This window comes from Dasypus novemcinctus, chromosome 18, assembly GCF_030445035.2.
Source record: "Dasypus novemcinctus isolate mDasNov1 chromosome 18, mDasNov1.1.hap2, whole genome shotgun sequence".
Taxonomy (NCBI): Eukaryota; Metazoa; Chordata; class Mammalia; order Cingulata; family Dasypodidae; genus Dasypus; species Dasypus novemcinctus.
The window spans coordinates 85,974,319-85,989,844 of record NC_080690.1 but is presented as its reverse complement, the minus strand read 5'-3'; the positions used below and the strand labels follow the sequence as shown (position 1 = coordinate 85,989,844).

Sequence of the window (15,526 nt, the reverse complement as noted above, 5' to 3'; positions counted from 1 at the left end):
TACTGAAAGCTATGGGAGAGCACTCAAGTCATGCTTCCTGGTGAATTCTGGCTATAAGCTTTACAGTGCAGTGCCTGGTACCATGAGAATCTGGTTCCTAGTGAAGAGGGGACAATTGTATCACAAAGATAAGGGAATTTCTGGAGCCACATGCTCATGTCTAAGACAATACTTATGCACAGTTATGGATAAACTCTGAAGGACTGCATGGGAAAAATATAATTTTCTTCCTTTTATATTTTCTTTCCTATTATTTTCTTCCTTCTCTTTTCTCCTTCCTTCCTTCATTCCTTCCTTCCCTACTTCCTTCCTTCTTTCTCTCTTTCCTAGTCTCCTGACATCCAAGGAAAGCTAGGTCATATCAATAGCTACACACAAGCTTATGGAACAGATCCTCAGAGAAAATTTCACATATTAAATATAAAAAATTCCAGGTTTCAACAAAAGATTACAAAGGGCTAGGTGAAAATAAGGGATGAGAACTAAAGGAAACCAGGATGAAAGTTGTATAATGCAAACAGAATATCAATAGAGAAATTGGAACTATAAAAATTAACCAGGGTTGAAAACTACAGTAAACAAGATAAATTTAAAAATCCCTTGGAGAATTTCAATAGCAAATTAGACCTGGCAGAAGAAAAAACTTTAAGATGAGACAATTGGACTTATCAAGACCAAGGGGAAAAGGAAAAAGAAATGGAGTAAAGTAAACAGTCTGAAGAACCTGTGGGACAGCATCAAATGTAGCAATATGTGCATTATGGGAATTCCAGAAGAAGAAGAAAGAGGAGAGGAAAGAAATGGAGCAGAGAGAATATTCAGAAAAGAAGTGAAGAAGACAGAGAAATAGCAGAGAAAATACTCAAAGAAATAATATCAGAAAACTTCCCAAATTTAATGTTATAAATATAAACATCCAAGATCCTCAATGAACTCAATGAATTGGAGTTCAACTAGAATAATCTGAAATAGACTGACAGCACATCATTTTATAATCAAATTGTTGAGTTCCAAAAATAGAGAATTCTGAAAGTCACAAGAAAGAAGCAATATGTCACATACAAGGGAACTGCAATAAGATTACATGCCTATTTCTAATCTTGGAGGCAAGACAGCAGTGGGATGACATATTTAAAGTATTGAAAGCAAGCATTTGCCAACCAAGAATTCTATCACTGGTAAAATTGTCTTTCAAAAATGGGGAACAGATTAATATATTTGTGGATAAATAAAAGCTGAAGGAGTTTGTCACCACTAGACCTGCCCTACAAGAGAGACTAAAGAGAGTTCTACAGGTTGAAAGGAAAGGAAACTAGACAATAGATAAAGTCACATAAAGAAATAAGGACCTCCAGTAAGGGTAATGACATGTGTAAATATAAATGCTAATACTGTTGTATTTTTGGATTGTAACTCCAGTTTTTACTTTCTACAGGATCTATAAGCCAAATGAATAAAATGTAAAGATAAATCAGTGGGTTTTGACTTAAAATATGTAAACATGCAATTTGTGACAAAGACTACATAAAGGTGGGGGAACAGAGTTGTAGAAACAGTTCATGTATATTAATGCAATTAAGTTTGTATTTAAGAATAGCCTGCTGGTGATGGTGGCTGAGTGAGCTTACCTGATAATATTTCCTGCAAAGAAGCAGCTGGGCAGCATTGGAGCTTCTTCAGGACCAGGCTGTTTCAGGATTTTTGCAGGACAGGAGGTGTCTGGACATTGATTTGGTGGGAAAGTAACAGAGAAAATACGTCTATAAAATATAATTGAGACTCTTTGCACAGGCTGCACGTGGAACACTCACTCCTAGGGTGGGTGGAGCCACGACACCAGGCGCTGCAGCAGCATTTTTTTTTTTTTTGGAGGCTCTGCAGTACTGGCAAATTCATAAGCCCTGAGTGGCCTCTTGGGGGGTTAATAGGACAGGAGGCACTTGCACACCCATTTGGGGAGACAAACGGGAGTTTTATTTCGAAGCGGGGGAATTTTTGATTGCAGACACAAACAATAGTGCTTCCGCCTAGAGCCCCACCCCCACCCCCAAGCCCGGCTGCCGATCTACAGTGGACTTAAATTGATAGCAATAAAGAGACGCCACCAGGGTCTGGCAGGGTGGGAGACGTTTGGAAGCTGATTAGGGGAATATTTTGCAAAGCATGGGAATTTCGGGTTTGGACTCTGTTATTAGCATTTCCGGCTGGAGCACCACCCCCGGGCCTGGCTATTGATCTGCGTCATTAAATTGGCTGCAGTGTAGAGGCACCCCCAGGTGGCCGTTCCAGGGGATCACAGGGTAGGAGGGATCCTGAGGTTGAATCAGTGATCCATCCACAGAATAGAACCCAGTGAGTGAGTGAATTGTGGGGTACAGACACACAGGATAGAGCTTCCGGATGTGACCTCACCCATAGGGCTGGCACCCAGCTGCGGGGATCCCTGTTAAATGGACTTGAGGTTGCCAGGTCTGAGTCCCCTAAACCCTGGTGGCCCACACCCCAGAGACTTACACCTCTTGAGTCTTCAATATCTCAGACTTTCCATCCCTGAATACATCATACCCTGAGGTCCATCTGAGGTCCTTGAATGTCCTAGCCCTCAACGTTTGCATTTTTTCTTTTTTGTTTTGTTTTGTTTTTATTTTTATTCTATTTTATTTTTTTTAATGTCCTGATTGCTAACATTGCATTATCCCCTAGTCTTTTCTCCCAGCATATCCCCCAAAGTCTTTTTTTTTTTCAGTTATTTAGGGTTTTTTTTTATTGTTATTGTGGCTGTTGTGGTTGGTGTATATCTTCTTTTTCTTTTCCCTACCTGTTCCCCGCCCTTTACCCACCCCCTTTTTCTTTCTTCCTTTCTTCTCTTTTCTCTCTCTCTCTTTCTTGACCCTCATTTTCTTCTTATTTTATTTTTTCCTAACTATACAACACGTGCTCCAGGGAACACCTCACATTTGCTGGGGCTCCTCATCCTCCACTGCCTAATTTCTGTGTGAATAGATTTTGCTACCTACACTATCCCCTTTCCCATACATCTCAATATCCTCCATCATCTACTGTCTCTCCTATATTCCACCTCCCTTTCTTTGATCCACAAAGTGTCTAACTCTTAATTTCTAATACCTTTGTTTTGTTTTCTGTCTGTTATCCACTCTTGAAACTATTGCCTTCTTTTCTCTTTCCCTCTCTCATGAAAACACTAGCTTTTTAATTCATACCATATTCCTCCCATATTCAGTCAACTACCTCATTATAGGTACTCTACTTACTGCTATAACTCCACACAACTTACATGAATCTAACATCCATTGTCCCAGATCTCATATTGTTGCTCTGTTAACATATCATCAATACTACTTTACACTTTTTCCTTGCTTACACAATTGCCTTTCCCTGGCCCTAATACTTTCTGTTAAAGTGAACTCAACCAGCAATAAGAAATTAGAATAAGAAGAACAAAGTAACAAAGAGAAGATACAACACTTATGCAAAAACAACAGCTAATTAATCTCCAAGACTAGACAAAGAAGTTAAGGAACTGATTAAACCCATCAAGATAAAATGATGACCAGACAGCAACAAAAATCTACAAACCAAACCAAGAATCAGGAAAACATGGCTGAATCCGATGAACAAACTAAAAATCAGGAAGGGGAGCAGAACTTCGCACAAGAAATGAAAGATCTCAGAACATTTATCACCGACAAACTTAATGAAGTAAAGGAAGAGGCTAACAACATGAAGACAACACTTGGAGGGGAAATTGCAGACATACGCAAAAAGATAACAGATATGATGGGAATGAACACCACAGTTCAAGAAATCAAAAATACACTTGCTGCAAATATCAGCAGACTAGAAGAAGCATAGCAGAGAATTAGTGATGTGGAAGACATTACATCGGAAATCAAACAGATAGTAGAATTGGTCGATAAAAAGATAGAAAAAATCCAGCTAGGACTTAGGGATCTGAATGATAATGCAAAACGCTCAAACATACGTATTATAAGCATTACAGGAGAAGAGAAGGGAAAGGGGTCAGAAGGAATGTTGGAGGAAATAATGGCTGAAAACTTTCCAAATCTACTGAAAGAGACAGATGTACATATCCAAGAAGCACAAGGCACCCCACTCGTCATAAACCCCAACAGGCCCACCCCAAGACATATACTTGTCAAATTATCCAATGCTCAAGACAAAGAGAAAATTCTAAAAGCAGCAAGAGAAAAGAAAACCATCACATACAAGGGAAGCTCCATAAGATTAAGTGCTGATTTCTCATCTGAAACCATGAAGGCAAGAAGGCAGTGGTATAATACAGTCAAGGTACTAAAGGAAAAAATTTCCAACCAACAATACTCTACCCACCTAAACTAGTGTTCAAAAATAATGGAGAGTTCAAAATATTCACAGATAAACAGAAACTGAAAGAGTATGCCAACAAGAACCCTCCCCTTCAAGAAATTCTAAAAGGAGTTCTGCAGGAAGAAAGGGAAAAACAGGACAGGCAGAGTTGGAGGAGAGTGTAAGAATGACAAAAAAGAAAAAAGAGAAGGAAAAAAATAAAAAAGCAAACAAAATATGACAAACACAAGTCCAATCAAAATATGGCTAACACAAATAATTCCTTGGAAGTAATAACACTGAATGTCAATGTATTAAACTCATCTTCAAAAGATTCAGACTAGGACATTGGGTAAGGAAATATGACCCATCTATATGCTGTCTACAGACCCAGAGACTCATGGAGGTTGAAACTGAATGGCTGGAAAACAATCATACAAGCAAACAATGACCAAAAAAAAGGCAGGAGTAGCTATATTAATATCAGACAAAATAGACTTTAAATGCGAAACAATTGTGAGAGACACAGAAGGATACTACATTTCAGTGAAAGAACAATCTGTCAAGAAGATCAAACAATCATAAATATTTATGCTCCTAACAAGGACGCCTCTAAATATGTGAGGCAAATGCTGGAAAAACTAAGTGATGCATCTTATATAGATGCATCGTAGAATAGATGCATCTACGGTTATAGTGGGGGATGTTAATACACCACTATCAACTCTCAACAGAGCATCTCAAAAGAGAATCACTAAAGAAACAAAACATTTGAACAGTATATTAGAGGAGCTGGCTCTAATAGACATATATAGATCATTACACTCAAACACAGCAGGATATACATTTTTCTCAAGCGCACATGGATCATTCTCCAAGATAGACCATATGCTAGGCCACAAAGAAAGGCTTAATGAATTCTGAAAGATCAAAATCATACAAAACAATGACTACAGTGGAGTGAAGTTGGAAATTTGCAAGGGACAGGGGCCCATATTTCACACCACAATTTGGAAATTAAACAGCACACTCTTAGAAAAACAGTGGGTCAAAGAGGAAATCTCAAAAGAAATCAATGACTACATTGAAACAAATGATAATGATAACACAACATACCAAAATTTATGGGACGCAGCAAAAGCAGTACTGAGAGGTAAATTTATAGCCATAAATTCATATATCAAAAAAGAAGAAAGAGCAAAAATTGAAGAACTAACTGCACATTTGAAGGAATTAGAAAAAACAACAACAAAGTAATCCAACAGGAAAAAGAAGGAAGGAAATAACAAAGATAAGAGCAGAACTAAATGAAAAAGAAAAGAAGAAAGCACTTGAAAAGATAAACAAGACCAAGAGCTGGTTTTTTGAGAAGATCAACAAAATTGACAAACCTTTAGCGAGACTAAAAAAGAAAAAAAGAGAGAAGATGCAAATATACAAAATAAGAAATGAGAAAGGAGCTATCACCACTGACCCCACAGAAATAAAGACTATCATAAGAGGATACTTTGAAAAACTATATTCCAACAAAAACAACAATTCAGAGGAAATGGACAAATTCCTAGAAACACATAAGCAGCCCATATTGATGAAAGAAGAAATTGATGATCTTAACAAACCAATCACAAGTAAAGAGATTGAATCAGTCATTAAAAACCTCCCAACTAAGAAGAGCCCAGGGCCAGATGGCTTCACAGCTGAATTCTACAAAACATTCCAGAAAGAACTAACACCAATCCTGCTGAAAATATTCCAAAAAATCAAAACAGAAGGAACATTGCCTACCTTCTTCTATGATGCCAACATTACCCTAGTACCAAAGCCAAACAAAGACACCACAAAAAAGGAAAATTACACACCAATTTCTCGAATGAACCTAGATGCAAAAATACTTAACAAAATACTTGCTAATCGTATTCAACAACAAAACATTAAATGAATTATACACCATGACCAAGTGGGATTCATTCCAGGTATGCAAGGATGGTTCAACATAAGAAAATCAATGTAATACACCATATAAACAGATTGAAAGAAAAAAATCACATGATTCTATCTATAGATGCAGAAAAAGCATTTGACAAAATACAGCACCCTTTCTTGATAAAAACACTGCAAAAGATTGGAATACAAGGAAATTTTTGAACATGATAAAGAGTATATATGAAAAACCTACAGCCAACATTGTTTACAATGGAGAAATCCTAAAATCCTTCCCTCTAAAGTCAGGAACAAGAAAAGGATGCCCATTGTCTCCCCTTCTATTTAACATTGTCTTAGAAGTACTTGCTTGAGCACTGAGGCAAGAATCAGATATAAAAGGCATTTCAAATTGGAAAGGAAGAAGTCAAAATTTCATTATTTGCAGATGACATGATCCTATACATAGAAAACCCTGAGAGATCTACAACAAAGCTTCTAGAACTCATAAATGATTTTAGTAAAGTTGCAGGTTATAAGATCAATGCACATTCAGAGGTAATCACCGGACATTGTAAGTCCTCACAGGGCCCACTGGATTGAATGGAGGAGAGTATGGGCCATGATGTGAACCATTGTCTATGAGGTGCAGAGGTGCCCAAAGATGTACTTACCAAATCCAATGGATGTGTCATGATGATGGGAACGAGTGTTGTTGGGGGGGGGAGAGGGGGGGTGGGGGGGTGGGATTGAATGGGGCCTCACATATATATTTTTAATGTAATATTGTTACAAAGTCAATAAAAAAAATAATAATAAAAAAAAGAAAGAAAGCTGCACCTGTAAGAGAACAAAAGCTCACCTGACTGTGGAGAAGAAAAGAATTTTTATTAAAGATCTTGCAAGAATGGGAAAAAAAAAAAGATCAATGCACAAAAATCAGTAGCATTTCTGTACACCAATAATGAGCAAGATCAGGAGGAAATAAAGAAACAAATACCATTCACAATAGTAAATTAAAAAATCAAATATTTCTGAAAAAATTTGACTAAAGATGTAAAAAACTTATACACTGAGACCTATACAAGACTGTTCAAGGAAATCAAAGAAGACCTAAATAAATGGAAGAATATTCCTTGTTCATGGATAGGAAGACTAAATATTATTAAGATGTCTATCCTGCCAAAATTGATCTACACATTCAATGAAATCCCAATAAAAATCAATACAGTCTTCTTTAAGGAACTAGAAAAACTAACTATGAAATGTATTTGGAAAGGAAAGAGGCCCCGAATAGCCAAAGACATTTTGAAAAAGAAAAACGAAATTCAAGGAATCACACTACCTGACCTCAAAACATACTACAAAGCAACAGTAGTGAAAACAGCATGGTATTGGCATAAGGAAAAACACACAGACCAACAGAATTGAATTGAAAGTTCTGATATAGAACCTCATATATATAGCCATATAATATTCGGTAAAGCCCCCAAACCCTCTCAACTGGGAGAGAATGGCCTATTCAACAAATGGTGCCTGGAGAACTGGATATCCATATGTAGAAGAATTAAAGAGGATTACCATCTTGCACCTTATACAAAGATCAACTCAAGATGGATCAAAGACCTAAATATAAGAGCCAAGACCATAAAGACCTTGGAAAGCAGTGTAGGGAAACATCTACAGGACCTTGTAATAGGAAATGGCTTCATGAATATCACACCAAAAGCATGAGCAGCAAAAGAACAAATAGATAAATGGGACTTCCTCAAAATTAAAGCCTTCTGCACCTCAAAGGAGTTTATCAAGAAAGTAAAAAGGGAACCCACACAGTGGGAGAAAATATTTGGCAACCATATATATGATAAGAGACTTATAACTTGCATATATAAAGAACACCTATATCTTGAAAACAAAAAGATAAACAACCCATTTAAAAAATGGGAAAAAGATTAAAACAGACACTTCTCCAAAGAAGAAATACAAATGGCTAAAAAGCACATGAAAAAATGCTCCAAATCTCTAGCTATCAAGGAAATGCAAATCAAAACTACAATGAGATACCATCTTACTCCCATAAGATTGGCAGCTATGAAAAAAACAGAAGAATACAAATGCTGGAGAGGGTGTGAAGAAAGGAGAGCACTCATCCACTGCTGGTGGGAATGCAGAAGGATCCAACCATTCTGGAGGACAGTTTGGCAGTTTTTCAAAAAGCTAACCATAGATTTTCCATATGACCCATCAATACCACTGCTGGGTATATACCCAGCAGAACTGAAAACAAGAACACAAACTGATATATGTACACCAATGCTCATAGCAGCATTGTTCACTATTGCCAAAAGTTGGAATCAACCCAAATGCCCATCAACAGATGAGTGGGTCAATAAAATGTGGTATATACATACAATGGAATACTACTCAGCTGTAAGAACCAATACACTACAAACACACGTGATAACATGGATGAATCTTGAGAACCTTATGTTGAGTGAAGCAACCCAGGTATTGAAGGACAAATACTACATGACCTCAATGATATGAAGTAAGCAAGCTGCCTCAGAGAGCTAGAGACTTGAAGATAGGCTTACAGGAAATTGGGGGGTGGAGGAAGGATGTGAGCTGATGTCTGCAGGGGTGGAATTGATGATGAGCTGGCAGTAAGTATAAGCACAAAGAAGACATAAAATGGGGGCAAGGGGTTGTCTTTGGGTGGGGCTTTGCGGGTTTGAGGGGGGCTGGGGATGGGTGGATGGGTAATATTGCCCACAAAATTGGGGGTAGGGAGGGGCAACATACGAACATAGGAGAGTGTCAGGTGTTGGTTGAGAGTAAAATGCTGAGAAAATCATATCAAAATATCATTACGAGGGTTACCTGTTTAGGATGCTCGGAGGGGATGGTCTGATGCTGGACAGACTCCTGGGGAATGTCTGAATGCTCATTTTGCCAAGGTGGGTTGTACCATTGGGTAGAGACTCAAGTAGTGAGAGTTGGGGTGGACCCACATACTTGGGAGGACTAATGCCATCAAATAGAAGGAACTGTATCTCTCGAGAGAAAGGGTGGCTCCCAGGGCATTAGGGCAGTTGAGCAAGTCAGGCCCTGAACACTGTTGCAAGTATCTCTGGACCTCGGGAAATGGAGATTGGCTGTCGCTGTGGGCCTCAAGGAGAGGGAAAATGGATGTTGAATGGATGGAACCAAGGTAAATGTAGGGGTAAGAGTGGAGTTTCACGAGATTACACGAGGATGGATATAAAACATGTAATATTACACCAAAAACATATAGGGTACGACAGACTAATAATGTAAACCATAATGTAAAACATAGGATAACTAAAAATTTAGAAAACTGTATATCCCAAAGTACGGACCACAATGTAAGCACAGATGTCACCTTGTTTGAAAGCTATTGTCTCAGAGTCTGTACATCAGTTTAAGTAAATATGATATGAATAAGTTATAAGATTATTGCTGTGGAAGGGAAAAGGTTTTACGGTGGATGTGTGGGAGTACTGTATATTGTATATATGAATTACTGTGATCTAAGCCTCGTGTGAAGAGAAGCTCAATAATTAGGAAAAAAGAAAAGAAAAAGATAGGATGTAGACTTTTTCCAAATCAATACGTATTCTAGATCTAACCTTTAAACTCATCGCTATATTCCATTTTACTAGTAAGGGAACCTGACATTATATTGGGCTTCACTTTTCAGGAAGTTTTGGATCACAGACTGGTTCAACAATGGCAGTGGAGGAATACTGGTATGGGATGTTATTGACAGGCGATATATGGTTGACAGGGAGTTATACAGGGCATATGTCCAGGGTGCATAGTAATGTTTGGATATACTCATAGTGGAAACAATTAAAAACAACAGCTGAGGGGGTACTGGGTTCCTGGCCAGGGGTGCTCTGTCATGGTCCCTAGGGGAGCATCAGCAGTCCCCCAGGTGCAACGGTAAGAACGAGGAAGGAATGAGGGTCCAACAGTGAGCCCCTGATACTAATGACTATGCTTATGAGCCTATATGCCTGAAATAAGAACAAGGCCTAGAGCAGCACTGTGCCTGGGAGTTTCCTCCTGACAACCTTCATGTTACTCAAATGTGGCCAGTCTTGAAGCCAAACTCAGCATGTCGATGCAGTGCATTCCCCCCAGTGTGGGACATGACAACCGGGGATGAGCCTCCCTGGCACTGAGGGATCACTACCAAATACCAGCTGAAGATGCAACTAGAAAACGACCTTGAATTAAAGGTTCAACATGGACCAGCAGAATATCCCTGTCTACATATAATAACAGGACTTTAAAATGCTGTTTGACCTAATGTAAGGGGGAAATGGAAAGGAGAAATGAGTTTATATGGCTATGAGTCTCTAAAAAAGAGTCTGGAGGTTGTCAGAAGGATTGCCCTTATGCACACCTGAGCAGAGTCTCAGAGACAGATAAAGTAGATACAACCCCAGGTATTGGTCCTTTTGAGTACTAAAGAGACCCACGGGTTCTATGGTCATGGCAGATGGGGTTCACTGCCATGTTAGTTGGCCCTTCTTTGGAGCTGGTGTTTCTGTGTGATGGAACTGGACTCAGATGGGATCTCTTTTCACAAGACTTTCATGCTACTTTACTGGAATTGTAGTTGGTGCTGGGGTTTAAGATATATCTAGGGGATTTGAATCTCTGGACTGACAATATGATAGCCATGCCCTGAACCTCAACAGACTTCAACTCCTACACTCTGATTTATTGGACTTACCCCACTCAGCTAACATGGAGTTGAAGAATGTCAACCACCACACCATGAAGCCTAGAGTGCCTTCAACTGAAAGGAGGAGGATTGCATGCAGTATCCATGTGGAATCTAAGCCCCCTCTTGACATAGAAGTGCAATGGACACAACCAATCCAAGGTCCACAGAGAAAATGTGGCATTGGTGTGGGAAAAGTGGCCATGGTGTCTGCTGGGTGCGGGGAATGGGAGGAAGAGATGAGATGTGGAGGCATTTTTGGGACTTGGAGTTGTCCTGGGTGGTGCTTCACAGACAATTACAGGACACTGTAGATCCCTCCAGGGTCCACTGGATGGAATGTGGGAGAGTATGGGCTATGATGTGGACCCATTGATCATGAGGTGCAGCGATGCCCAGAGATGTACTTACCAAATGCAATGGATGTGTCATGATGATGGGAGAGAGTGTTGCTGTGGGGGAGTGGGGGGTGGGGGCGGTGGGGTTGAATGGGACCTCATATTTTTTAATGTAATATTTTTTAAAAAATGAATAAAAAATAATAATAATAATAATAGTTTGTATTTAAGAAAGTTTATGTTGTGTATATATTCCCATGATTTTTAAAAAATGAGTAGCTAAAGAGACAATGACAATTAAATGTAATAGATGGTCCTGGACAGGATTAATAAGGGAGGACAGGGGGCCCAATAGAATATTTTGGAGATATATGAAAATTTTGGAATATAAACTATAAGCTTTACATCAATGTTAAATTTCTTGAACTTGATAACTGTACTTCAGCTAAGAATGAATATCCTCATTCTTAGAAATGTACATGGCAGTATTCAGTCTTGAAGAAGCATTATGTATACAGCATATACTCAACTGTTTAGAAAATGGATTGATAAATGGATCGACATCAGACAGACAAATGGATGGATAATGAGAGGGACTGTTATACTGATGGACAGGTAGATGGAATGATATGTCAAATGTGGCAAATGGATAAAATTGAGTATATGTGTATTTGATGGTTGGGGATGTTTTGGAGTTCTCTGTAAGAAGTTTGTATATGTGTAACTGTCATAAGTATGAAAGTGTTTCAAATTACAAAGGTTTTTAAATAATTTAACAGTGTGTCCAAGTGCTATAGTATTTGATATCCAATATTATTTTTCCCACTATCATTTTTTCTATTTTGTCAGCATCATTGATTATCATTGGTTGAATCCACTATTTTATGAGCTGTTGAGATATGTTTATATCTCAATTCTATTAGGGTTCCTGCATTAATGAACCATAAATCCTCTATAATGAAGAATGTTTCCTATTTTTCCAAAATTAGAGTCTGTATCTCAAAGGAAGGAAAGTGGTTCATGCCCTAGTTTTCTTTAGCAGCTTTAAAAATAATGAGTTTGTTCAATAATCTTCCAAAAATACAAATGCACTCTTTTCATTAGCTATGTATTGGTTTTATAACTCATTTGACAGGATTCAGTCCTTTGCATTTAATTTACTTTTATGCCCAGATTGTATCATTATTTGTGAAATGGAATTCTATTCCAATTTAATCTTTTGTGCACAAAGATGATGATAGCAGACTTACCTGCATATGTTTCCTTGTTTCATAATATTCCACAGTTTTCTTGAATATTTACTACCCAGACATTAAATCATCAATTTTTAAATGAAACTCTATTTGTGTAGTGAGAAATTGTATTTGTAGCACAGAGTCTCTGCCCTTGAATTGCATATTGCTAATGAGGTAGAAATATTATTTAGACATTATCAGTTGAACAAAGTAGAAAATGTGTGCATTTACCTCATGAGTTAATAGTGATTACTCCAAAGAAATTTAGAATTACAGGGTGTTCAAGTCTTTGATTTTATAATTGCATTCATTTTCTCTTGTGATGAAAATTGATTCCCAATTGCATTGATATATTTATTAATTCTTTTCAAAATAGCAATGTCATTATTTTAATTAATAATATGATATTGGAAAAGAGTTAGCATATTTTCAGATTTTTTTTCTATAAGACATATTCCACCAAGGATTTAGATTCAAAATTCTATATCTAAAGTCAAATAAATAATTTTCTCTATATACATAATTGTCACCAAACTTAGCAATTATACAGAATCTTTTTTCTGTATAATTTTACTTTTCTTTTAATATTTTAAAATGTTTTTGATTTGTAAAATATTTACATTCCTTGAAATGTCAAAAATTTAGCATGTGAATGAATTATATCTCACCTCTCTGCCATAGTAATGAAAGACTCATACACCAATCCTCATATGCAGAGAGGACTCTGTTTGGTTTATTTTTCTTGCTTATATATCATGTATCTTTGGATTCAGCCAAGATGTTTCTCAAGGATGTTTTGTATTGGAACCAGAAATCTTGTCTTTAGACTCACATCCTATCTAGTGGCAGAAATGCAAGAAACCATTTTGAAACTTCAAGCAAAAAGAGATAGTTTGTGCAGAGATAAGGAAGGACAGAGCTATTTTTGCTCTGAAACAAGTACAGATGGACTTTCATAAATCATTTAACCATGCCCTGCAGAAGTGGTGTAACTAATCTCCACACCTCTCCATCATGGTCACTGTCAGCAACTATAGGAAATGATCTTAATAATTATTTGGTTCTTCCTTTCAGTGTTATTAACACATAAATAAACATGCTTAATCCTCCACATATTTTGGAATTACAATGGTGGATACTTTCCTCCCCCTCCTCCTTCTTTTTCTTTTTTCAAATATAAGAACGTATCCTGGGATAACACTATTTCAGGGAATGGAGAGTGTGTTCACTTATAGAAAATGATTTTTTAAAATACGTCTTGTGGGCATATTGTATTATCACCCAGTCCCCTTTAGATAGGCATCAAGGTTTTTCCTTTTAAATAGGACTTCAGTTAATAATCTTTGAAACATAAGCACATATATTAGTAGCCATTTAAAGTGGGAAAGTATGTGACATTTTAAACATGGGAAATTAACAGACATTGATTACTATCATGCTTTTTGTCCCTTTAGTAATTCCTCTGATTCCAATTAACTTCCACATTTCCTAGAAATCTATGATGTGATGGGTTTTTCTAACTACAAAATGGAGTTTATTTTCCTCACTCAGACAGGAGTGGGCATCCTGGGAAATTCCTCTCTTCTTTGTCTTTATAACTTCACATTGCTCACTGGATACAAGGTGAGACCCACAGACTTGATTCTCAATCAAATGGTGTTGGCCAACCTCTTGGTGCTCTTATCCAAAGGGATCCCTCAGACAGTAGCAGCATTTGCATTGAAGTATTTCCTGGGTGATGCTGGATGTAAGCTTGTCTTTTACCTTCACCGAGTGGGCAGGGGAGTTTCCCTCAGCACCACCTGCCTCCTGAGCATCTTCCAATCCATTAAGCTTTCTCCCAGTAACTCTAGGTGGTTGGAACTCAAAGTTAGATCCCCAAAGTACATTGGTTTCTTCTGTTTCCTTATCTGGATCCTGCATCTCTTGTTAAATATCATAGTTCCTTTGAAAATATCTGAGTCAGTAAACAGCAGGAATGTAAGTGTGAAAAGAAGTTACGGTTTATGCTCCACCCTGATTCCAGACAAATTTATGCGTTAACTACATGCTGTCTTGTTTTCCTTCTTTGACATTATATGTTTGGGCCTCATGCTCTGGGCTAGTGGCTCCATGGTCCTTTTCCTGCAAAGGCACAAGCAGCGAATTCAACACATTCACAGCAACAGTCTCTCACCTAAACCTTCCCATGAGGCCCGAGCCACACACACAATCCTGATCCTGGTGAGCTCCTTTGTCTCCTTTTACTTTCTCTCTTCTATTTTGACATTCTATATTTCTGTCCTTGTAAATCCAGGCCTGTAGTTGGTAACCATGACTATATTTATGGCTTCATATTTCCTAACAGTCAGCTCCTTTTTGCTCATCAGCAGGGACACCCAAGTCTTACAGTTCTACTCTTTCTGCTGGGAGAGAAAAAAAAATATTTTCCCAATCTGTTCACACATCTAAGAGACCCCTATTTCTTCAGGAAATCTTTATACTTTCCTAACTTCTGTGTGGTGATTAAGTATCAGGTCCAGGTGAAAAGGTTATGATTCCATGCATTTAAAAGAACCCTCATCACTCCCCTCATGGATCTTATCCTGCAGCCATAAAATAAGCATTGCAATAGTAATTATATAGTGTTGCTGCCTCTCTTCACCCCTCCTCCTAGCCTTTGTTATCTCCCTTTTCCAGCCGTTGCTATCCTTCACCGCCTACCTCATAGCTGCCTGCACAGCTCCGCCTATCCGCTACCGCCCCGTAGTTAATACGCCCCCGTTCCTACCCCTCCCTTGACCCGACCTTATATAATCAAGTGTATTTCCGCAATAAAGTGGACTAGCTCACTCTCACAGGCTGTCTCCGTGGTTTTTACCGCGCGTCCCCCACACCTGGAGAACCTAGGCCTACGCGCTGGCCTAGGGGCTCACCGCCGAGCCGTGGAA

General features: G+C 38.2%; 1 pseudogene; it reads left to right on the top strand.

Moving 5' to 3' along the window:
- Nucleotides 1-14,102: 14,102 nt before the first annotated feature.
- On the top strand, nucleotides 14,103-15,047 carry LOC101419616 (vomeronasal type-1 receptor 1-like; annotated as a pseudogene).
- The last annotated feature ends 479 nt before the right edge of the window (nucleotides 15,048-15,526 follow it).